This window comes from Sciurus carolinensis, chromosome 1 (genome assembly GCF_902686445.1).
Source record: "Sciurus carolinensis chromosome 1, mSciCar1.2, whole genome shotgun sequence".
Taxonomy (NCBI): domain Eukaryota; kingdom Metazoa; phylum Chordata; class Mammalia; order Rodentia; family Sciuridae; genus Sciurus; species Sciurus carolinensis.
The window spans coordinates 7,292,084-7,318,830 of record NC_062213.1 but is presented as its reverse complement, the minus strand read 5'-3'; positions in this window follow the sequence as shown (position 1 = coordinate 7,318,830).

Sequence of the window (26,747 nt, the reverse complement as noted above, 5' to 3'; positions counted from 1 at the left end):
CACACACCATATGCTCATGCCTTTCCCAGGACCTTAGTCAGCACTTGGGTAATTGCCTGGGTCCAGACAGGGGCAAAGTTGCAAAATGGGCCAAGATTGATTTCATTATAGCCCAGAACTCTTCAGGAATTAGTTCTCCTTTCAAAACATCCAACCTCCATCCATTCGACACATTAATTAAATCATGGAGGAATTTGCTTCCATCGGGCTCTGCTTAAACTTATACCTCATTGAAACTACTTGGAGGACAGGGTTTATACCAGCTCTATGCACCTTCACTTTTATTGTTGTCCCACATGATAATATCTAGCATCGTGAACTTCTTCATTCTTATGTCTCTCTGTTCATTGCCAAACATTTGAAAATACCATTCAATAAATTAGGGAGACTGAGAGATGAGCAGAATGTGTTCAAGTGTCTTTATGATTGTGACATCTAGGGGTGTCACATGGCCATACAAGATGCTAGCCCCATTCTTAGAAAACAGATTTCCTTTCTACACTGTATTCTGACAACATTTTTTTTTAACTTGAGGTTGAGAAACCCTTAAGAAGAGAATTGTGTATAGCATTGATAATGCTTCAGATATCCCACCTCAATGAAAAGAACACACTTTTTCCTACTTCAAATGAGGACAGCAACACCGTTGATACTTCTTTTTCAGATTGGTACTGAATAATGAATGTGATAGCACTTTGTTCAACTGGACACATGACAATATGTACAAGGAATTGCCTCTTTCTTGATGGTGCTATTCTTCCTTGTACCCCATGTGTAGTTCTGAGCATCTAATTAACAATGGGCCCCTGGTGAATTTGTTGGGAAGTGGATAGAGATTAGGGATTAGGCATCATTGTACACCTAGTTAAACTTACTACTGAATATCTATGTGAATATCTAGCTATTTGACTTTTAATTAGGTGTCTCAATGATAATATTAGGTGTATCAATGATAATATTAGGGAAGATGGAGATCCTTCGTGGAAGCTGATTGAAACCTAAAGAACCAAAATACCTCGTTTGTAAAACAGGTATTCCATATATGTGTGTGTATATATATATATGTATATATATATATATATTTATAATTTTTATAAAGCAACCAGAATAAAGTAGGACTTCATCAATTTTCCTGACAGATGAGAAGTGTGAAATAAAGAGGGCTAAAGTATTGCTGAAAGTTATAAAGTTATATAAGGGGTTATATAAGGTTGAGATAATATCATATGAAATGATCTTTAAAAAGCACTGCACTTGATGATCTTGAAAATCCATGCCAGCTTTCATTCATTCATTTGCCCATTTACCAAATAATGTCTGTGTTTATTATGTTCTTCTTGCTGTGGACCACTATTTTACCATTCTGTATCAAGTTCGTGGGTTTAGTTTAATCTGACATCCCCCTATCACTCCGGGGTCCTTTTGGACAGGTTACTGCATCTTCTTTGCTGAGATCATGCCCACTTCTCAGGAAGGCTGGGCTTCAGGGTTCCTGAGCTGATCATGATGCACTCAGCGGGGCCGGGTGATTGATGTTTTGTATAAATAGAAGGTTGAAAACACAATATGGGAATAGGAAGAGCCAAATGTCAAAAAAACTGTTCTGAAAATAATGATTTAAATGTATGCAAATTGCCTAATTAATCGACCTCATTTGTGCTCGAAGATATCCTCTGCCTTTCCCTTTGTGAATTGGGTATTTTTCATTGTGCTCCAAAACAATATTCCAAGGTTAATTAAACCCTTTCAAGCTATAGGTTAATATTCAATTCATATGTAAACACATTTATAAGCATTAATCAAATCCAAATTGCTCATTTATAAATACCATTTTATTCATTTTCGGCTAATGAATGTGTTCTGCATTTATGCAGGGCTGGTCTTGGGGAGTTCATGTTGGGGGAGATGACAGCTATTTAAATAGCAGCCTAATGTTGGCTTTGCAGTTGAGTACCACCTTGCCTTGTTCCCAGTCATTTTTTTCTATAAAGACTTAGCACAACGTCTTCCTCTGGTGCTGGTGGGGCGGATACAGTATAATGATGATGATTTTATCCAGGGGCATTTGTGTTTAAAGAGATGTCAAAGGAAGACTTGTCTCTTCAGGCCCGACTCGTGCAAGGGCAAGCAGAATCTCAGTGCAGTCAGCTCAGTCTCTAGCCTCAGATCATCAATGTATTTATTTGTCTATTAATTAATTAAATTGCTAATTGATGTTTTCATTCTTTGTTAGCCATCTATCTATCCATCCATTCAGACATGAATTCACTCAATAAGCATCTGCTAACTATTCCTATACAGCAAATTTTTAGTCTTTGACCTGCTCCAAATTCCTGGGCTCCATCAGAGAACCACTGAATCTGAAATGTCTACATTTTTAAAATAAAATCCCAGAGTAATTATTCTATGCATTGAACCTTAGTAACTTTTGTCTCATATTCACATGTGCTATGCTTAGGCTTTGTGCTGGGTGCTGAAACATATTGGGCCTTGCCTGTGTGATTTTGACTGAGGAAGATGCTTCCTTAAGATACTATTATTCACAATAAGTGTCCTAGTAGGGGACACATAGAAGGTGCTGTGACACTCTGACTTGAGATTCTGAAACAGGGCAAGGCCTGGGAAAGGCCTCCCTGAGACTGTCACTGTGAGCAGAGCCTGAGGACTGAATAGGAATCAGCCACATGCAGAGGCGTCTCCAGTGCTTTAGCAGAGCCGCCTGGAACAGTAACTCCTGGATGGTGGACTTGGAGATATCAGGGCCTGGCAGCAGACCCCAACAGGGAGCTACAACAGGCAGGGAAGGAAATGGTGATTGTTATGGGGCGCAACTTAAGAACAGACCGATCACCACTGAGAAGTCCAAATTTGAGAGTCTTTATTAAGCCGACCGGCTGACTGTCTCACACAATGCCCCAAAAATGGCTATTGGGAGAACAGCCCCGACCACAGGGTTGTAGGGGTTCTTATACCAAAAATCACATCAATCATAAGTGTCTGTTGCTACGATACAAACTAACATCATGAGATCATTGACAGAGGGGGAAGTGGGTCAAACTGACCCTTACCTAGGTACAAACTAAAGAATGGTTGCTAACATCCACACAATTACCGTTTACATGGTACATTGGTTAAGAGCAATAGAGATCAAAGGAGAGTAATTTTTACTACATAGGAGTTGCCATTGTATATTATTAAACATATCACGCTAAGTAACTAATGATGGGCACAGAGGTGGGGTGTTCCCATGGGAGAAACTTTTTTTTTTTTTTTTATAACATGGAGTCTCAGAGCAACATGGAGTCTGTTTAGTCATTTCCCTTAGAGTCTGGCCTATTACAGTCTCATGGAGTCAGATCTGTCAGCCCATTACAGTGAGCACTGTGTGGTCACCAATTTCTGTCCTTAAAATATGTGTGAAACATCTTTGGGGAGTCTCAGCAGTGCAGGAGAGGTGAGAAACCTAAAAGCAAGGAGAGATCCAAAAAAATCTATTTAGTGATCAATTTTGTGATCCCACTGTATCCCGGTTGGGTGTGGTCTGGTGACACAAGCAAGGCTATTTTGTACCTGATGACACTAGACGCAATGGTGGTGGTAATCTGCTTGGTGATTTAAATGACGTCACCTCTGCCTTAGCATGCTTTCTCCTGCACTTTGTGAGAACATCAAAGAGTAGATGCACAATATCACTGAACACAGACATTTTTTAAGTGCATGCCTGATCATGATTTTATCCCAAAATGCATTAAAAGATTAAATAAAATGTTATCTTTAGCAATGCTCCTCAAAGTCACAGATTATTTCTTATCTGGCATTGGAAAGTGTGACTCATCGCTACTCTCTCTCTTCCCTTTTCGTTTCCTCTATTTTCCATTCGTCCTTTTCCATTTACATCCACCCAGGGATCTGACTTGAACCCTTCCCTCAGCTCATCTGGACCTGAGTGAATTTCTTGGCTAACTATCATGTCAAGTGCAAAGATAGAGGTGTCTGCCACCAGGCAGACTTCTTCCTCTATCCTGAAATGGTTACATTCTATTTACTTTTCTCCTAAGTTTTGGACAGGGACATAGACAGCCACACTTTCTGGATGAAGCCACCTGCTCTAATTCCTAGTGCTGAGGTTCCTGAAAGCTGTGGCTTTTGATCTGAACACACCTCTATGCATAACTTATAGATGTTTATTTCTGTGTGTCAGACAAGCAGGTAGGTCCAGTGGGGGACAAGGAGAAAGCAGGTTTGAAATTCCTAAGTGGTAAGCTTGAAAACTGAGGATGCAACAGGGAAAAGGCCAGGATGACAGACATCCCGTAACCCAGGGGAGCATGGGTGCAGCAGCATGTGCATGTCCGTGTGTGTGTGTGTGCATGTGTGTCTGCATGTGTTCTCGGTGTGTGCATGTGTGAGCACACAGTTGTGAGACTGCCCTCCTAGGAGTGTGCATGCCTGCGAGAGTGTGTTTGTCCAACGCCTCCAGGAACTGCTGAAGGGACTGAAAACCAGGGACTCCACATTACTTTTGAGATGGGAGAAGACACTTTCTAAAAACATTGCTTTTAAAGTAATATGATTGAAGTAAATCATATATCATGGAGATTGTGCAAGTAATTAGGATAGATTTTCATAGAATGAGCACATTCCCATAACCAATGCCAAAACCAAGGAACGAAACATCACCAGATGCACAGCCTCCTCTCCTGTCCCCTTGCTCCTTCCTCAAAGGTGAGCATTACCTTGGCTTCTAACACGAGGCCATGCCTGACCTCTTGTTCCACCTTGATGTACTGTTACCATAGCCTCTGCTGCTTCTCAGCTGGCATCTCTCACTCATGTCTTTGATGAGATTCTTCAGTGGCACTGAGGGATTTATTTTAATTTTCCTCATTGGGAAGTATTCTGTTGTGTGAACAAATGACCCAATCTTCTGTTGCTAAACATGTGAGAAGCTCACAGTTTTTGACTAGTATGAGTAGTATGAATATTCTTGAATACTGTGTTCAGTGAATAAAGGTATAAATTTGTTGATGGACGTCCAGGAGTAAAATTGCTGGATGACATTGGGTGTCTATGCATCCATCCTGGAAAGATTCTGCTGGACGCTTTGCCGACTCACTCATATCAGCCTGAATTTCCCCCAGGAATGTACAAGAACTGCAGTGGCCTGACACATTTACTGCCATTTTAAAATCGAGACTCAGCATAATGGTGGCTGACAGGATATCTTAAGCCTTAACCTAAAATCTTGCTTCCTGGACTGATTCGTAGTGTTACTGGGGCTAACTGTGGCATCTCTGTGTGTCAGCTTAGATATGCTAATAAATAGTAATGATGTGGATAGTATATTTTTGTGTATGTGTGTATGTACACTTGTCTTCTTAGAAACTTTGATGCCATAATTATCCAATTAAAATAGAGTGTAGATTTAAAACCTAGATATAAACTGACTTCTCCCTTCTCATCTATTACTGGGGATTGTCTATCAGTTAGCAACATCACCATTAGGAAGGTCATGTTAGAGAACTCAGAAGTACATGAAGTGCAAGGTTAAAACAATCCCCTTTTGGGCCTGACCTAGAAGAAATTTGCCAATAACGTGGCACAGACTAACCTGGATGGTGTTCACATCAAAGGTCTAGTTCCAATATGGCTTTGCAGCATAAGCCAGGAGTGTGGGACAGAGTAGTCCCTGCATAGAGCAGTGTTTTGGGCTAGCTAGGTGGGTCAATGGCAGTTCTAAAGGTATGCAGGGGGCAAGGGGCTCAATGTTTACTCATAGGAGAAGATTTGTACTGTGAATCCATTTATGTGGTGTAAGTGGCTTTTGTGCCCCAGCTCCTTGGCAATTACTGGTCTTAAGTTATGCCATTTGTCATCTGCCTCTTACCCTGGGCACCTCTGAACCTCTATACACATGCAGGCTTCACATAAGAGGGGACAGTACCCCACAGAGCAGCCTCCTTTGAGCTTGGTGTTCAACAGAGATGCTCCCTGTTGGGTGCTGACTGGGTCCCCGTGAGAATCCGTCCTGGAAGTCTTGGGTATGAGAGCTCAGGCAGGAGGCAAGAGGAGTAGGGGAAACGAATCTTCAGAGAAAAAGAGTTAGCGCAGGAAACCGGATGCAGACTTTAGGCTAGGAAAATGTTTATTTCAAATGCTGAATCCTGGCAGGACAATCATGGGCAAATCATTTACTATCTCTGAGAGTCTGTTTCCTTATTTAAACTTGACTGGTGGTAATCATACTTAACACAGGGTCATCATGAGGCTTGAACAAAGGCATATTTGGAAGGGTTCAAAATCTCAGAAGACTCCAAGAATCCATGGCTGTAGTTGCCCTGGTACACAGGGCACATAATGCAGAGTCCTGGCACCTTGCTGGTAGTTTTCTTGTCCACTCTCTCTTCTTGCATTAATAGCTCTCTGGTTTGAGGCCGTGCTTAAATACCACCTCTCTCTGGGGTTCTCACTCATTCTCTGCACCATTCTCTAACACCAAATATAAAATGCCCTTAATTATGTCCTCAGAATGCCTGTATCCCCTCTAAATCTTTCCCCAATCTCCGTGGATAGAGATTGGATTCTTTTCATATTCGTATCTCAGGAATAGTGCTAGAAAACATAGGGAAAGCTCATTGCTTTTTGTATTATTGATAATTATATTAAATAGTTCTGCAAATTATTATCTTGATAAGGGCACAGCAAGTGTTGCTGCTAACACAGGTAAGACAGGGTTAATCTTCAGATGTGCAGAATTGTTCCTTTTACCTATTGTAATTCCTTATTCCCACCTGGATCTATTTTTAATCATTATCTTTTTTATTTTGCTTTAAATTTAAATTCCTACAATTTTCTTCCATATATGTTGAATAAATCCCTGAACTAGATTTGCTTTTTGCATTCACATTTCCTGTTAAATGGGCAAATGATTGCATATTTTGAGTACTGATTTATAACTGTTTCCATAGATACCTGATCATAATAGATAATTAACTGAACATGTTTTCTAAAGTCCTTTGAATGGCATTTCTGCAATAATAAACATCCCACTTTTATTCAATTAGTACATTTTTCTTATTTCTCTTTGGAAACATTCATAAAAGCTACATGATATCTTGCTTCAATGGATAAAATGTAATGGGACTCAGGTAATCTTTTGATCCCTGTGTGGAGGCTGTTCTGCTCATTGCTCCACCTCAAGTCATCTTTTTCTATTTAATGAACTCCCTGTGCTGAAGGCTCAACAATGCTCACTTGAAAAGCACATTTTAGGTTAGAAAAGTGCTTTTGTACATACTAATCCATTAAAACTGCACAAAGAACCCAGGGATATGGTGCAGCTATGATCCTCATCTTGCAGACTGGGGTGTGGAAGCTCCTCTGTGCACAAGCATGGTAGGCGACCCTGAAATCGCTGGCATCTATGCATCCTGGTACTCAGTAATTGCTAATATGAACTCAGGACTTCACCCAAGGTTGTACAGATGGAGAGCTCTGTGAATGATTTAAAACTCTCTTTCTTCATTTTGGTCCATCACACTTTGGTAATATTCTCTCTCTCCATTTGCATTGAACTCAGAGCCATCACCACTTTCTGTACTGCATTACCATCACTTGCTCACCTGTTGTAAGATACAAGGCTCAAATTGAGGCTTTTTCTAGTCTGTGAACTCAATGAGTTTTTATTGATGATCTAATATCCGATAAATGTTATAGATACAAAAATAGATAAATAAAATATCTTCCTTCAAGGAATCAATTTACTCTTGTGTTCCCCAAATGTGCCGCATGGTACCTGTAAAGGACAGAGGTTCACTAACCAGTTTTTAAACAATAATATTTTGTAATGTATGCCCCAAAGAAGCACTAGGTAAATTTTTCCCATCTCTTGATTTTTATCAAGTATAATCTCATTGAAATTAGCAGCCTGTATCTCCTTTGGTTTGAGTGTGCCTTCACTCCTTCCATCTTGATCCGGAAAGGTTCTTCTAATAACCAAGGGGGCATGCTTCCCTAGGGTAGGGTATTCCCTTCTCTGGTAATACAGAGAAGGCAATGAATTCCTTGAACCTGGGAAGTTGTAAAGTACATTATTTAACATCTCTTTTTCTTTCCATTGAAATTTCAGTTTTATGCTGAAAAGAGGTGCTTTTGTGTGGAGAGGGATAGCATCCCGTAGAGAAAAATGAGGGTAGGTGTAACGATGCCTTGAGCTTTGTTCTCAAAGGAAACAGAATTATGCATTGGGTCAATTGGGATTGCAACTGAGAAAGATCTTGGAAGTCAAATATTCACTTTGACTTCCAAGTGAACCACCCCCAGTTGGAAACTGGAATTAAAAAAAAAAAAAATTGTACCCAGATTCGATCATTTCTTGATGTGTGATAAAAGGAAGAACTGATAAAAAAAGGAAGAACAGATGTCTTTTTCTGGAAGGCCACCTGACCCTTCTTGTCACATGGGACATTTCTTCAGTGCTCCTTCAATTCTTTGCCTCGATCTTTCTTTCTTTCTGTATCTCTCTCCGTGCATGTATACATTTACAGCTTTGGGCAACAATGTTATTATTAATCTCTTTCCCACTCCGCCTTCCAGGGTACTGTGAGAATTTAACATTAGAAATGATTTTTCAACTTAAAAGTTGATTGTATACACAGGACCCAGCTTACAATGTCTACCGATGGGGAGACACACCCACATGCTACTGGACGGACAAGCAAGTGACAAACAGCGCTACTTACTCTGATGAGTGCTAAATGGCACTGAATACAAACACAATGGGACGCACTGAGAGGAGTATAATGAGCAGTCCATTGCAAGGAATAAAACAAAACGAGCATTTTAAAACTTGGGAGATTTTCTTCAGTATAGGCATATTTGAGAGAGATCAATCTGATGTGAAGACCTCTCTCTCTCTGAGCACAGGCAAAAGCCACAAGTTTTCACAGAGAAAAGTCTGTTTAAAGAGATCACCACCCATCCGGCTTTCACTAGCTACAGTGGAGCTGGCTGATAGCTGAGCCTGAGTTCCCCTCACAGAGCCCAGAAGGCACAGCAGCACCTTTGCCATCTGTTTCCCGTGGATTCTGAACAGCATTTTTGGAAAATCTTGGGTTTCTTTTGCAGAGTCCTGATCAATGTCACTCTTACACTCTCCTGAGTGGTAAACGAGGTAAGTCTGGATGCCCAAGCTCCAGGCTCAACAAATACATCCTTGACCAGTCCAAAAAGAAAGGGCGCCGAAGGGCCCTGCTTACCTCCTCCTGAGCAGTGCTGCAAAGGTGAGGAGACACTCTTGCTTTTTGCAAAGGGGGATCCACATTCAAGCAACATGGGCTTATGCCATTGTCTTTAGCAATATTGAGGTCAGTAGATATCTCACGCACATAGCATAGGTCTCACCTCACAGTCTGGGAAGGAAAACAAGTGCTCAGGGAAGAGAAGACGGCTACCATAGTCTCTCATATTAACCATACCACCACAGACATGATGGAGGCTTAGCACCTGTTGGAAAAGCACCAGGACAGCAGGTCATACAAAGTTACAGGAATTAGGGGCCTCATCAGAGCCTGTTTAATTGGCAGTGCAGGATTCAGACTCCCTCCCCCTTTTATTCCTCTGCTCTTTTAGGTTATAGAAATGAGATCCCAACTGAACTCTTGCTGAATGCCTGCAGGAATAGTTACAAGTGTTAACATGTTTATTCATATTTGTGTACATATTTAATTATCATTTTAACTTATACTGTTAATGGAGGCAGTACTGACCATACCTTCAAGTATTGGGTTCTGAATTCAAACACATCTTATTTTAAAATATTGTTTCAGTCTTTTCTACTTATCTTAAAAACTGTAGTTTTAAAGTTTTTCAATTCAAGATTAAAGATAATATGAGAACCTACCACTGAATTATTATGAGGAATACGTAGACAATGACTGTCACACACATAGCACAGTATTTTATGTTAGAAATGCTTACTAATATTAGTACTACTAGAAGAAGCAATAGCCCAAATTTTGTTTGTATCACAAGTACCAGGAAGCAGGCTTGCTTCTAATAATCACATGGCTACGGCATAAACATGTTTATGGCGTCCTGTGAATGAGAATTGAGATTTGAGGTATTGGGTAATGTGGATAAATAGAGCATGAGGCACTGCAACAGGACTTGGGCTCATTTGCGTGAAGTATTTTCAAGTCTGATCAGTTTAAAGAGGACGGCTGGGTTTTAGTGTAGCTGGTGACTCGCCCAAACAACCCCACTACCTGTGGTAGAAATGATACCAGCAGCCACACTCCACTGTCAGACACAGCGTGGTTCTGCTCGCTCTCCTATTAAAGCAGGATCTTCACATTTATAATAGAGCAAATCGAGCTGCTCAGGGGAGGAGGAGCTGCCTGAGCTGTGTCAGTGCTGCCTGGGGCCCGAGGAAGCCCAGAGGCCCAGGGTGATGGGGACACAATTTGGAAACCATCACTCTGAGTCCTTCATTTTTCTGACACCCTCTATGGCCCTGGGAATTTGACAGGGAAATCAGCATTGGTCCAAATCCAAAACGTATTCAGTTCAGCTGTGCATGGCCAAGGTCCTTTCCAATTAACTCTTTCTTTCCTTATATTTTTATTGTTTAGTAGATGCATTTGAAAAATAGGAAATAACACTAAGAAACCCAGTGTTCAAATAAGCTAATAAACATATATTAGAATTAATCCAAAATGCATGAAAGGTCCATTGAAACTGAACTTTGCAGATGCAGTGCAGTGGTCCATCTCTCCCTGTCAAGGTGTGCATGGGAAGCTGTTGCCTTCATCTAAGGAGGGACTGGAACGATCCCAGGCTTCAGCATCAATCACGGTTTTGACTCTCTGCTGCTAATTAGCTATGTGATTTCGGCAAGATTGTGTTTGGTTGGTGTTTTACATATCCAAGCCTCAGTTTTTACATATGCAAATTAAAAATGCAATTTAGGACGAGAGTGTATGATTAACAACCTTGCTTCCACAGCACCCTGGCCACCAGGAATGACAGTTTCCTTTCAGTTTCCTGCTGTGTCCTTTCAGCCCTCAACATGGTTCTCCTCCACACTACACGGTGCACCGTGGACCTTGTCACCTTGATGGTGAGGAAGAGGGAAAGGAAAGTCACATGCTCCAAGCAGGGCTGATGAGCGCCCTCTGCAGGGTCGTTCTGCAGTCAGTGGGAAAGAGAGTTCTTCAATTTCCATATTGTGTCCTAAAGACCTTGGGGCTCTTGTGTTGGTGTTTTCTCTCCTGTCCTCATGACAAAGTCACCATGGAGGAATGCAGAGCCGGGACACTGGAAGAGAAGTAAAGCTAAAATTGGAGTCAAAACTCCATCTGAGTTCCCCTGTGCTTGGTTGTGGTCCAACCCAAGGCTGCACCGTTAGGGGAACCAGCACTATCTGCTCTGTGAGTTAGTGTTGGGATGCTGTCATTTGCAGTGGCTGAGTTCCAATAAGAAAGACTAACATTGGGAATGGCTTTGAGGATTATAGGAATAACACAAGAAGCTCAAAAAAGGGCAAGTCCTTTCAGGATGACTTTAGATAAATGAAGGAGAAGGCTAACTACTTGGACTGACCTTGACATTTTTTTCTTCTTTATTTGCTGACACTAAAACCCAATGCCTAATGAAATGGGTACATTTCAGCAGTTGACTCAAATACTGAGATTATCTTTTAATTTCCATATTTAAATACATTTAGTAGAATTTACAAATATTGCTATGTTCAAATTTATATTCATATATCACTATACTAATAAAATTATTTTAAATGGAAACAGGAGGGTTATGGAATTAATAATATCTGTAATGATGTTTCCATTTGTAATACTGTTAATCCTCTTTAATGAGGAACAGAAAGAAATACTATTTATTAAGTGTATATTATGTCTCAGGAAAATTTCCAAGTGCTCATAAATGTGGTATCTCCTTTGGGTCTGACTCTGAGTATCTAAAGTAGAGCCTCTTATCTTTATTGCACAGGTGAGGAAACTGGGGCTGCAAGATTTTAAATATTTCACCTAAATTAATGGAAATAAAGAGAGATGGCCTTCTAAGCCTGTGTCATTTCTACTGTGCCAAACTGTTTCAATAAAAAATAAAAAAACCTGGAAAATCAAGAAGCAATAATAGCCTTTCAGAATAGAAATTTGGAAATAAAATCTGGCTTCTTCAGAGATGTCCAAGACAAATTCGCTGCGGGGTCCTTGTGTTTGGTTAGGCCGTTTCCCAAGCTGTGCCCTGGGCCTCCAGGCCTTCTCAGGAAGCAGGGTTGACTTCTGTTTATGTTCCTCTCTGATCTCCAAGGGACCTTGTCCTGAGAGCCTCCCATATGCATGCTTTCAAAATTATTCCCCTCCACCTCCATTTCTTCTTCCTACTTCATTTTCTTCATAGAACTTACCAGTAACTGAATCTTGGGTTGTTTACCTCCATTCCCCGCTTCCCCACTAAAATATCATCTTCGTGACAAAAGAAAACTTACTTTTCTTTCCCCTACTCACAACTTCCAAGTCCTAAAATCGTTGCTGGTGCACGATATGGCTACAAACATCTGCGGCATGGCGGGGACCACCCTCGATGAGCCACACCACATCTCAGGGTCCAGGAGACAAAGTTTACTCCAGACACCATTAGAACACCCTCCTGGTGCCTCATGCACTGGGTACAGATGCTCCCTGAAGTGTTCATGCCATCCTGGCCTCGCTGGGAACACAAACATGGCCAGGGCAGCAGCAGATTGCAGGGTACACCAGGGACAACTCAGCATGGAGTAATATTCACACTGAAATCTTCATGAAGAACATGGCAAGCACAAAGCCATTTGGAACATTAAAACTGCCCTGCAATTCATAATAGCCAAGTTAAACCTAGTTACCCTTTAACTTGTGAAAGGATGAAGGAAATGTGGTGTATACATACAAGGGGGTTTTACTCTGTCATAAAGAAGAATGAAATTATATCATTAGCAGAAAAGTGGATCGAGGTGAAGATCATGCTAAATAAAATAAACCAGACTCAGAAAGTCAAGGGACATATGTTTTCTCTCATATGTGTAGAGAGGAAAGGAAAGATGTGGAGGGAGATCTCATGAAAATCAAAGGAAATCAGTAAATAAGTGACGAGGAATAGAGGGAGGAGCAAGAGAAAGAATAAAACCAAATTATGCTGTGCAGACGTGACTATATCACATCGTTCATAAATAAAATTATTAAAAATCCTGTTCTGATCAAGTCGGTCAAGACATTACAGACACATGCCTGTAATCCTGGCACTTCAGGACACCGAGGCAGATAGATACAAGTTTGAGGCCAGCCTGGAAAACTCATTCGCATGTCTCAAAAACACAAAAAGGGGGGAGATCCAAGATGGCGGACTAGAGGGAGGCTGTCTTCCTTGTCGCTCTGTAACTCGGGTTTCAAGCAGAGGATATCTATTTCTTGGTGAGGCAGTTTTTGATGCTTATAGATCCCCTGCTGTTTACCCCATTTGTCTGCTGTGATCATCTGCAGTCTGCCAGCATATCGATGCCTATTTTGAGTGCAGATTGCTCACCATCAGGCGTCTATCATCCGCCATTTGCCTGCCTTTTGACTGTCCATCACCTGCCTTTCACCTATCCATCACTCAACGCATGAGGATCACCTCCCGATCATCCGACAACAGTCAGCAAACTGATCGCCGACCGCCAGTGGAGCACCAGTTGCCTGCTGCTACCTGCAAGTTCACTGTTACAGTACCTGCAGGTTTGATGACACGTGGCTGCTGCCATTTTGAGACAACAGCCAGGCCCCGTAGGACCCCTGGCTGGACTGACTGAGCCCCATCTCCAGGATCCCTCAGCCCGACCGATCACTCCCTGCCTCTGGGACCCTCACATCGACTGACTGCTCCCTGCCGCCAGGACCCCCAGACCAACTGACTGCACCCTATCACCAGGAACCCAGACCAACTGATTGAACCCGGCCTCCAGGATCCCACAACCACACCAAACACACCCGACCTCCAGGACCCCTGCCTGACCAACCGCATCCCGCCTCCAGGACCTCCAGCCAACCATGTCTATAACCTGAGCTGCAGCTCCCCATTTGCCAACACATTTCGAAGCCAGAGAGGCCATCCTGGATAATCCTGGAAGCCGGAGCTCCGATCTTTAGGTGGGGCAAATCCCATCCTGAGACTCCTGCTGGAGGCTTGAAGATCATTGTCAGGTACCTCTCACGCATCAGGCTGCTAAAGACTGGTATGTTTCGTTACTATATGACTGTTATACTGTAGATTTTCTTTTTTCTCCTTATTGAAAATTTTAAGTTTTTATTTCTTTACTTTTCTTGTTCTCTTTTCCTTTTGCTTACCTGTAACCTCAGAGTCTCTTTCTCCCTTTTTTGCATGCTAACATCCAATTTCTTTTGATTACACTCTCACCCTTTCTATTATCTAGAACTTCTGTATATTCTTTTCTTATCCCATTAACAGCTACATTCTACATCCCTCTGCATCCTCTTTGTCCTCCATTTGAAACTGCAGACCTTATTGTAAATCTGTTTGTTTTACTGAAGATAATATTTGAACTCATTTTGTTTATTATGACAATTTTGTTATTGTCCTCATAGGGGCTATTTGGTCTAGGATTGCATAGTATCCGAATTGGGCATGGCTAATATTGATCTCCCCTTAAAGAAAGGGATTTGGAAACCTATAGGGCCACTATAAGCCTATAGGGGGAAATCTGCAATACCCAAGATCTGCACTGCTAGAGGGGAAGATACATGAACAACATGAAAAAACCAGGGAAGAAAATGATCCAAACAAATCTAGATTCTCTATTAATAGAACCCAATGAGAGTATGTTAGATGATATATCAGAAAAGAACTTCAAATTATACATGATTAAGATGATTTGCGAAGCAAAGGATGAGATAAGAGAGCAAATGCAGGCAATGAATCATAATATCAATAAGCTGACAGAGTAACTGCAGGAAGCAAAAGATCATTTCAACAAAGAAATAGAGTTTCTCAATAAAAAAAAAAAAAAAAAAAAAAACGGAAATCCTTGAAATGAAGGAAACAATAAACCAAATAAAAAACTCAATGAAAAGCATCACCCAAAGACTAGACCACTTGGAAGACAGAACCTCAGACAATGAAGACAAAATATTTAATCTTGAAAATAAAGTTGCCCAAACAGAGACAATGGTAAGAAATCATGAACAGAATCTCCAAGAACTATGGGACATCATTAAAAGACCAAATTTAAGAATTATTGGGATTGAGGAAGGCATAGAAATACAAACCAAGGGAATTAACAACCTATTCAATGAAATAATATCAGAAAATTTCCCAAACCTGAAGAATGAAATGGAAAAACAAATACAAGAGGCTTACAGAACACCAAATGCACAAAATCACAACAGGTCCACACCAAGGCATATTATAATGAAAATGCCTAACATTCAAAATAAAGATAGGATTTTGAAGGCCATGAGAGAAAACCATCAGACTACATAGAGGGGGAGACCAATACGGATAGCAGCTGACTTCTCAACCCAGACTCTAAAAGATAGAAGGGCCTGGAAAAATATATTTCAAGCTCTGAAAGAACATGGTTGCCAACCAAGAATCCTATACCCAGCAAAACTAACCTTCATATCTGAAGATGAAATAAAATTCTTCCATGATAAACAAAAGTTAAAAGAATTTACAAATAGAAAGCCTGCACTACAGAATGTTCTCAACAAAATATTCCATGAGGAGGAAATGAAAAACAACAATGTAGGTCAGCAAAGGGAGGAACTACCTTAGAGAAAAACCACTCAAAGGAGAAAACAAAGTCAAATTAAAAACCAAAAATAAGCCAAATGACTGGGAATACAAATCATATCTCAATAATAATCCTGAACGTTAATGGCCTAAACTCATCAATCAAAAGACATAGACTGGAAGAATGGATTAAAAAGAAAGACCCAACAATATGCTGCCTGCAAGAGACTCATCTTATAGAAAAAGACATCCACAGACTAAAGGTGAAAGGATGGGAATGAACCTACCACGCACATGGACTCAGTAAAAAGCGGGGGTTTCCATCCTTATATCAGATAAAGTAGACTTCAAGCCAAAGTTAGTCAGAAGGGATAAAGAAGGACATTTCATACTGCTTAAGGGAACCATAAATCAGGAAGACATAACGATTGTAAATATTTATGCCCCAAACAATGGTGCATCCCTGTACATCAAACAAATCCTTCTCAATTTCAGGAATCACATAGACCACAACACAATAATTCTGGGCGACTTTAACACACCACTGTCACCACTAGATAGATCTTCCAAACAAAAACCGACCAAAGAAACCATAGAACACAATAACACATTCAATAACCTAGACTTAATAGACATATATAGAATATTCCATCCATCAACGAGTGGATTCATTCTTCTCAGCAGCACATGGAACCTTCTCAAAAATAGACCATATGTTATGCCACAAAGCAGCCCTTAGGAAATGCAAAAAATAGAGATACTGCCTTGTGTTCTATCAGATCATAATGGATGGAGAGTAGAAATCAATGACAAAATAAAAAACAGAAATTACTCCAACACCTGGAGACTAAATAATATGCTATTGAATGATACATGGATAACAGAAAACACCAGGGAGGAGATAAAAAAAAATTCTTGGAGGTCAATGAGAAAGACGATACAACGTATCAAAATCTCTGGGACACTATGAAAGTGGTACTAAGAGGAAAATTCATTGCTTGGAGCGCATTCCAGAAAAGAATGAAAAGTCAACAACTAAATGACCTAATATTACAGCTCAAAGCCCTAAAAAAGCAGAACAGAATAACAGCAAAAGTAGTAGAAGACAGGAAATAATTAAAATCAGAGCTGAGATCAATGAAATTGAAACAAAAGAAACTATTCAAAAAGTTGACAAAACAAAAAGTCGGTACTTTGAAAAAGTAAACAAAATAGACAAACCCTTAGCCACATTAACAAAGAGGAGAGAGAAAACTCAAATTACTAAAATATGTGATGACAAAGGAAATATCACGACAGACACCACTGAGATACATAACATAATGAGAAGCTACGTTGAAAATCTGTATTCCAACAAAATAGAAACTACCGAAGACATTGACAAATTTCTAGAGACATATGCTCCTCCCAAACTGAACCAGGAGGACATACACAATTTAAACAGATCAATATCAAGCAATGAAATAGAAGAAGCCATTAAAAATCTACCATCCAAGAAAAGCCCATGATCAGACGGATTCTCAGGCGAGTTCTACAAGACCTTTGAAGAAGAACTCATTCCAATACTTCTCAAAGTATTCCAGGAAATAGAAAAGGAGGGTACCCTACCGAACTCATTCCATGAAGCTAATATCACCCTCATACCCAAACCAGGCAAAGACACATCAAGGAAAGAAAATTTTAGACAAATATCCTTGGTGAATATAGATGCAAACCGTATCCAAAAACATATTAAGAAAATCATGCACCACGATCAAGTGGGGTTCATCCCTGGAATGCAAGGATGGTTTAACATCCGTAAATCAATAAACGTAATCCATCATGTCAATAGACTTAAGGATAAGAATCATATGGTTATATCAATTGATGCAGAAAAAGCATTCGACAAAATACAACACCCCTTCATGCTCAAAACACTAGAAAAAATAGGGATAGTAGGAACATACCTGAACATTGTAAAGGCTATTTATGCTAAGCCCATGGCCAACATCATTTTTAATGGAGAAAAACTGAAACCCAACCCTTTAAAAACTGGAACAAGACAGGGATGTCCTCTTTCACCACTTCTATTCAACATTGTCCTCAAAACTCTAGCCAGAGCAATTAGGCAGACTAAAAAAATTAAAAGGATATGAATAGGAAAAGAGGAACTTAAGCTGTCACTATTTGCTGATGACATGATTCTATATTTAGAGGATCCAAAAAACTCCTCCAGGAAACATCTAGACCTCACCAATAAATTCAGCAAAATAGCAGGCTATAAAATCAACACGCATAAATCTAAAGCATTTTTATACACAAGCGACGAAACATCTGAAAGGGAAATGAGGAAAACAACTCCATTTGCAATAGCCTCAAAAAAAAAAAAAAAAAAAAAAATACTTGGGAATCAATCTAACCAAAGAGGTAAAGATCTCTACAATGAAAACTTCAAAACATTGAAGAAAGAAATTAAGGAAGACTTTAGAAGATGGAAAGATCTCCCATGTTCTTGGATAGGCAGAATTAATATTGTCAAAAGGGCCATAATACCAAAAGTGCTATACAGATTCAATGCAATTCCAATTAAAATCCCAATGACGTACCTTACAGAAATAGAGCAAGCAATTATGAAATTCATCTGGAAGAATAAGAAACCCAGAATAGCTAAAGCAATTCTTAGCAGGAAGAATGAAACGGGGTATCGCAATACCAGTACTTCAACTATACTACAAAGCAATAGTAACAAAAACGGCATGGTATTCGCACCAAAATAGACAGGAAGATCAATGGCACAGAATAGAGGACACGGACACAATCTCAAATAAATACAATTTTCTCAAACTAGACAAAGGTGCCAAAAATATGCAATGGAGAAAAGATAGCCTCTTCAACAAATGCTGGGAAAACTGGAAATCCATATGCAACAGAATGAAACTAAACCCCTATCTCTCACCCTGCACAAAAATCAACTCACAATGGATCAAGGACCTTGAAATTAGACCCTGCATCTTACAGAAGAAAAAGTAGGTCCAAATCTTCACCTTGTTGGCTTAGGATCATACTTCCTTAACAGGACTCCTGTAGCACAAGAAATAAAAGCAAGAATCAATAACTGGGATAGATTCAAACTAAATAGCTTTCTCTCAGTAAAGGAAACTATCAGCAATGTGAAGAGAGAGCCTACAGAGTGGGAGAAAATCTTTGCCACTCATGCTTCAGATAGAGCACTAATTTCCAGAATATATAAAGAACTCAAAAAACTCTACAGGAAGAATACAAATAATCCAATCAACAAATGGGCTAAGGATATGAACAGACACTTCACAGAAGAAGATCTACAAGCAATCAACAAACATATGAAAAAATGTTCACCATCTTTAGTAATAAGAGAAATGCAAATCAAAACTACACTAAGATTCCATCTCACCCCAATTAGAATGGCAATTATCAAGAATACAAGCAACAGTAGGTGTTCTTGAGGATGTGGGGAAAAAGGTACACTCATATTTTGCTGGTGGAGCTGCAAATTAGTGCAGCCACTCTGGAAAGCAGTGTGGAGGTTCCTTAGAAACTTGGAATGGAACCACCATTTGACCCAGCTATCCCACTCCTCGGCCTACACCCAAAGGACTTAAAATCAGCATACTACAGATATACAGCCACATCAATGTTCATAGCTGCTCAATTCACAATAGCCAGAATGTGGAACCAACCTAGATGTCCTTCAATTGATGAATGGATAAAGAAACTGTGGAATATTACTCAGTTATAAAGAAAAATAAAATTATGGCATTTGCAAGCAAATGGATGAAATTGGAGAATATCATGCTAAGTGAGATAAACCAATCTCAAAATACCAAAGGACAAATGATCTCGCTGATAAGTGGATGATGATACATAATGGGAGGTGGGAGGGGGGCAAGAATGGAGGAAGGAGGGACTGTATAGAGGGAAAAGAGGGGTGGGGGGGTTGGGGGGAGGAAAAAAATAATAGAATGAATCAAACATCATTACCCTATGTAAATGTATGATCACGCAAATGGTATGCTGTTACTCCATGTACAAACAGAAACAATATTTATCCCATTTGTTTACAATAAAAATAAATTAAAATTTAAAAAATTGAAAAAAAAAGTTAAAATAGGCAAGTGAACCTAATAAAGGAAAATTGTTATAAAAAAAAAATACAGAAAGGGCTGAGGATGTGCCTCAGTGGTAAAGCACCCCTGGGTTCCATCTGCAGCAGCAGAAAAACTTAAAATAAAAAGCTGTGGGTGGAGGCTGGCTGTGGACTGGGTCCAGGCACACCACCAGTCTGGTGCTGGCTTTCCGGGCATCAGAGGCAGTTCCCAGCAGGTTATCAGGAATGGGTGATCCCACCCAGGGTCACTGAGGAAGGGCGAAGTCAAAGGTGGAGGGATCCTCCGGAAGACCAAAGCAACCGCCAGATCTGATCCGTCATGTGAGGTTAGAAATGGGAGATGGATCTGGGACGGGAAACTGCTCAGTCTCCTGGTTCTACAGGTGAGCAGGTCGCCACCACGCAAAATCCAGCTAGTGTAGGGCGGAGGTCAGAGGACCGCGACAGATTGGCCCTGCCGACCCCATAGGACTGCTCTGTTGGGAAGATGAGTAAGCGCCGAGGGGGCGACCAGAGCCTCGGGTTCTAGAAATGGTGCAAATCAACCGCTCCTTATGCCGACGCTCCCTCCTTCTCAACCCCCTACCCCAGTATTATAATTAGTTATCAAGTATAAACTCTTAAAAATTCTGGCTCTCGCCCCTGAATTTCCACTTTCCTTGCCTTAGGCAGCGCTGATATCTTGGGTTACTTCCTATTTCTACACACTGATTTCCTTTCCTCCAGTGACAACCTCCTCCAGGAAACTTCTGTAATTCTCCGAGTGATACTTTTAAAAAAATTGGACTTCATTTTTCATGCCTCTAGGTGCATGAATGCCTTTGACAGTATACCTGTGCATACCTGTGCACACCTGTGCACACCTGTGCATACTCTATCATGTCCCTCATCACTGTCTTCCACAAATGCTCTTTTCCAGTCTGTAGACGCCAACAGTTACTGGACCCAGGCTGAAGAGGAGGAGGTGCTCAAATGCTTGTGTCTGGATGACTGGGTGCTTATTCTCCTTGGAGGACTGGGGAAGTTGTGGGCAAGACCTGAGTTGGAAAAGTCCCAATTTCACAGTTTTTCACTGGGACTCACTGGTTCCCTCGGAGAGAGCCACTTTGAAATCCCACACTGGGGACCCTCCTTAATGGTTTGCTTAGTTTGAGAACCCAGGTTGTGATGCAAAATCATACACCTGTGCTAGCATGTGTGGCCACATGCCACCTCTGCGATTGACAGAAGGCTCACTGTGAGAGAGTATGTCACCCGGAAGGGACAGTGTGCTTGTGACAGTTGATCTCATGGGGTGCAAGCCCCTTTCCTGATGCAGGATGGAATCGTCCTCATGAGCTAACAGAGTGGCCCCAGGATCACCCTTCTAGAGCTGAGCAAGGGGAACAGGCTGCATATCAGGAGTCAGTTCTCACCTGCCCAAACAGCTTGACACAAAACTTAGGACTATCATTTCTTTACTTACTTCTTCCCATGGCTCAAATTAATATCCCCCTCTGGGTTTAAAAAGTAATAAGAAAAGAAACTAAAGCTGGCTCTAGGCAGCTTTGTCCCTCCCTGTCTTTCTGACCTTGGCCAAATCATATCCTGTCCTTTGTACATTAAAAAGGGCAGATTAATCCCTGTCCTGTGTTCTTTCCAGGCATTTGTGAAGATTAAACGTGATAATGGTTGGGAAAGTGCTTGAAGTACTGTAAATTGATGTACAAATGGAAGGGATTAAGGGATTAGCTTCAATCCAGTGAAGGTTTTCTCTTTCACAGTACAGCCCCGGAGCCTGGCTCCCTGTAAGCTGCCTGCATGCGCACAGGACGCAGGCTGGAGCGTGACTTCCCCGTCTTTCCTTTCTCCTTAAGCGGTTTTTTCAAATTCCTTCCAGGCTGCCCTTCCCTGACCCATGCCCAGAAGACCTCTGTCCACTATGATTTAAGGGAAAAGCACCCTATTAAAGGCTTCCCACACTCAGACACAATGTGCACCATGAAAGGAGTGTGCGTGTGTGTGTGTGTGTGTGTGCGCGCGTGTGTGTGTGTGTGAGAGAGAGAGAGAGAGAGAGAGAGACAGAGACAGAGACAGAGAGAGAGACAGAGACAGAGAGAGAGAGAGTTAGTTCATGTTTTGGTCTTTCAGTTTGATTAGTGGAAGAAGAAACCCCAAAGCAAACAAAGAAACAAACAAAAAAACACAGGATAAACAAGAAGTGTTACTATTATATGCTTCTTTACTGGAATTAAACATAAAGAGAAGACTGAGGAGAAGATACTGTTCCCTTCCTGAGTTAATGGGTCATAATTCCTCACCTCTTTTTTGAAAGGGTAGCTGTTATCTGATTTTCTTAAAATCTTATTTTAACATCTCCCCGCCAGTGCCTTGCGAAATCCCTCCGGTGACAGAGGACTGTGTTTGCAACCGCAGACTGCGGTGCACTTCTTCAGGGCTCAGCTGGTGACCTCAGCCCAGTCACAGGCTCTGCTCTAAACCAACCTTTATCTGAAGGGAGAGACTTGGTCAAAGAAGGCGCGGTGGCCTGGGGCTGGGAGACTGTGGGTGGGTGGTGGTAACCTTGGAAACTGCATTCCTGTTCCTCTGAAGGTCTGTCTTCCTTCCTGCAATGCTCCCTGAGGGCAGGGCCGAGTCTGTTCCTCTATCCCAGGGTGTAGCTCTGAAATGCCAGGGAAGGGCTCGTATTTATTGAATGAGATAACATTTGAACCTGTGTATGTATGGACATATATTGTGTCCTGATTCTCGTCCTTCCAGTATGTATTTTCCCATGTTACCTATGAAAGATGGACCTCTTGGTGGTAAATAATTCTATCAGCATTTTCCCACATATATACCTAATGTATAATTTAAAGATGATCTCCATTCACTCACAAACACATTTTTGTAATAACATATATATATTCCCTATAAAAAAGAAAAAAGAAAGAAGAAAACACAAGAATGGTTCAGCTTCAGCCTCCTGTTTCCAGTTTAACCCCCTGGAGTAGACATGTGTTGAGAGAGAAGCAGGTTCTCCGGAGGAACCCGCTTTGTGATTCTGTCTGACTTGCTACGCTGTCTGCAGCGGCTGGACTGGGTAGGACGGGAGGTCGAAGGAAGATGAGGTGGGAGGAGGAAGCGTTTGAAGGCAGTGGAGAGGAAATCAACAAAATGAAAAGGTGCATCAGTTATGGGTGAGCATCCCGGGCAGTAGTCAGCCTTGAAACCCAGCAAGGGAAATTAAACTCCTCCCACCACGGTGCACAGCATCTCAGAGAGGCCATAGCCGTGTGCCTGTGGTCAAGAAGAGCCTGAGTTTCTGCCATTTTCATGCATTTACAAAACAGTCATCGAGAGAAGTAATTAAAGTTCAGTGCACACTGTTTCTAAATCCTGGGTAGTGAAGGCACAAGATCTCTGAGATTCAAGGGTTACGTCAGAGCACCCTCAAAACCAGCATTTTATTTAATTAGAACCAACTCATTTGCAACATAAATAAGTCAGTATTAGACCTGCATTCACCAGCAAGGGAACAGTCAGGGTCACAGTGAGGAAGAAGTGACAAGTGGCACAAAAACTAGTCAGGCTGTTCTTGCATATTATCTTACATAGCAGATTTGACCTAAAATTTAATAAAGCCCATACAGATCAACATTTCTTACATAAAAATGTGCGTGCATATGGAGAATGTTACTATTTAATACGTGCTTCAGTACTGCATGGAAGTTGTTTAGTAAATATTGACTGCATATATCAATAAATTGCAAGTTTACTGCTATTTTATTGAACAGAACGTGGTTCACCTGTAGACTGAGTTGGGTTTTTATGTTTGTTTGTGCTGCTGGGGATCCAACATAGGCAAGCAAGCTCTCTGCCACTGAGCTGTGCCCAACCCTGTGTTTCACCCTTATTACTTTGTACTATGTCTAATGAAAAACCAGCAAAAAGGAAGTGTGCGCGGGGTTGGTACTTGTGAGTCTGAGCTCCACCTTGCAGAGAGCAGAGGAGGTGGCTGAGTGAGCACTCTGCAGGCTCTTCACATGGCGTAAGGCAGTTTCTGAATGTGCTTCAGAAGACAGTTTCCGAATTTCACTCCCCCCTTTTTTTTTATGTGATGATGATCAACTCACAAGATTTCCTTACTTTTTATTTTCTTATCTCTGTAGTAATTAAAATCATGCCCTTTCAAGGTTAATATAAGGATTAAATTGGGCAACATTTTAAAGACTCTTATCCAGTTTTAGAGACATGATAGAACATATTAATTTAAAACTCCATGTAAATCAAATTCTCAAAATGTTATGTATGTACTTTATAAAAATTACCGAATCACCCTAATAGATGCTCTGAGAGATAATAGACTTTTTGTTTTCCGTAGGTGACAACATGCTGAAATCTAAGGCTAAGCCATTTGTCCTCACCTATGTGGCTATTAATAGACTTCTTTAAAATTTGCACCAATCTCTTTTGGGACCACAGGACATTTAGCATTGCCATTGTCAGAATATTTATGTGCCTCAAGTGTATGTGTTGAAATCCTGACTCCCCAGTTGAGGGTATGAGGAGGTGGGCCTTGGGGGTGATAGGTCATGAGCAGGGGCCGTGATGATGGATTAGTGCCCTGCTAAAGGAAACCCGAGGAAGAGCCCTTGACCTTGCCACCGTGTGAGGACACAGCAACAAAGTGCCTTCTGCAAACCAGATGCAGACCCTCAACAGACATGGACTCTGCCAGCGTTTCCCTGCTGGACTTCCATCCTCCACTATGATGAGGAATAAGCTTCAGGTCCATCAGCCACAGAGTCCGTGGCATTTTGTGAGAGCAGGAATTAAGACAGGCCCTCTGCCATAACGTCTGCTCCTGATTTCCACCCTCTCTGAATTCCTAGGTGGTACAGTAATTGTCATTTCACATTCAGAGGTTGTCCCTAAAGGACACATGCTGTCTAAATTCCAGATGACCAGCTGAGAGGAGACCCAGGGTTAGTTCTAAAGAGAAGCATGTTTCCCCACTACTGGCTGCCCTCATTGGAGGAGGCCTGGCCTAGAGGGGAAATAGTGGCTGTGTTCCTTGAAATCTCCCAGAGAATCTTCCTTAATTTTTTCTTTTCTGTAATGGCATGATCAAGGTCACTGACACATCATGTCATTTATGAGTTTGGGGTTAGAGGAACTAACAGAACCAGGAATGGAAAACACAAATATGAAAAGTCACAGATTGTATATTTAAAAACAATTCTAAGAGCTATTCCTTGAAAATGTGCAAAATAGCATTCTCCACTTTCTGATAGTTAACCTGCTTAATGCAACGAGAATTTTAGTTAAATGCCATTTAGAGATGCACTTTCATTGCCCTCCTATTGTGACTGGGTAGTTGGCACAAGCATTTAGGCAAAATCATGATGTATTTTGATTGTAAATTAGAGGCAGAATTACATAAATTTTATTGTATTTTTTCATGCTATGCAGTTGTTTATATATACCAAATATTTAAGACAGGAAAATAAGCCATCAGAGATTGTTTTTGGAAAACCCCATCTGCTCAGCCCCTCTTACCTGGAGCTAGTTTCTCTCTTGAGACAAAAGAAGACAGATTCAAGAATAGCGGGTGGTATTTAAATTTCTATGTCAGGAATATTCCAAATAAGATTAATAAAAACTATAATAAGCTTACTCCCTCAATGTATCCCTGAATTTTTAACAATACTCTGCAAGTTGAGTCATGGTAAAATTTTTAGTGGACATGAGTCCTCTCAAAGCAAACAGTGGGAATTCCTACCTGGAATTCTCCCCAGGAGACTTTTTAGCCTGCTCCACACAGAAGGCAGGAGTACATCTAAAAAAAATACCAAATCAGAGAAAAGTATTATGGTGTTAACTTCTAGAACTGAAAGAAGCTGCAAATACCATGCTGTAGAATATTTAAAACTTACATGCAATATTTTGAAGTAAAAATGTCATAAACCATTTATATATTCAATTATATATAAATTATATAGACTACATTTGGAAAACAGAAAACATACGTGGTGTCTGTGTGTGTGTGTGTATAGAACAAAAGAGTAGCCATTTAGTTATACACTGGGTAGCTCTCAACGGCGCTCTCTGAGTCCCCACAATGGGCTACAAGTTCCTATTTCAAAAGTGCCAGGGTAACAGATTCCATGGTGACCATAGTCCTCTTCTTGCCTGCTCAGTTGTACTTCTCCATTCATATTTGGAGACTAGGCATCCAACCCTGCAGAGCCCTGCTTACAGAATTGGGAAACTCAGATTTCCTCTTTGGATCACTGTGACTCGTGTATCTACTTCAAATTTACAGAAGCAGACATTCCTCCTCTCAGGAGCAGACTGCTATAGATTTACTCACCACCTAGACTGGGTCCTGGAGGATGGAATCCAAGGCTCCCATTATTTCTGAACTTCTGTGATGAGCTTAAGCAGAGCAGTTCAAGATTCTAGGGGGCTAGCAAGATGCAACCAGAGCATCCCCTGGCCATGGACCCCCTCTTCAACTCCTCTTCTGTACAGTGGGTCCCCTGGATTCACAGAATAGTGTATAGAACCTTCTAACTGTGAATCAAATGCTCTTAATTCCAATGGGCAGTGAAGATGCCTGAAGTTCTGTGGTTAATAAAAGCAAGTCGGTACCTAGAGTATGCTGACATCTATCGCCGTGAGGACAAACTACTGACCCTTTTGGATAGAGGGGCCCACTGTAGTCTGATTGTCACCAAGTAACTTCAGAGTCCCTTTAAGAAATTGTATCCCATTGAAGGCTCAGCATTGGCTACTGTTGGTGGCAGTTTTGACATTTGTAGGAGGAAGAGATCAATCTCAGTAAGTTTTTGCTGTT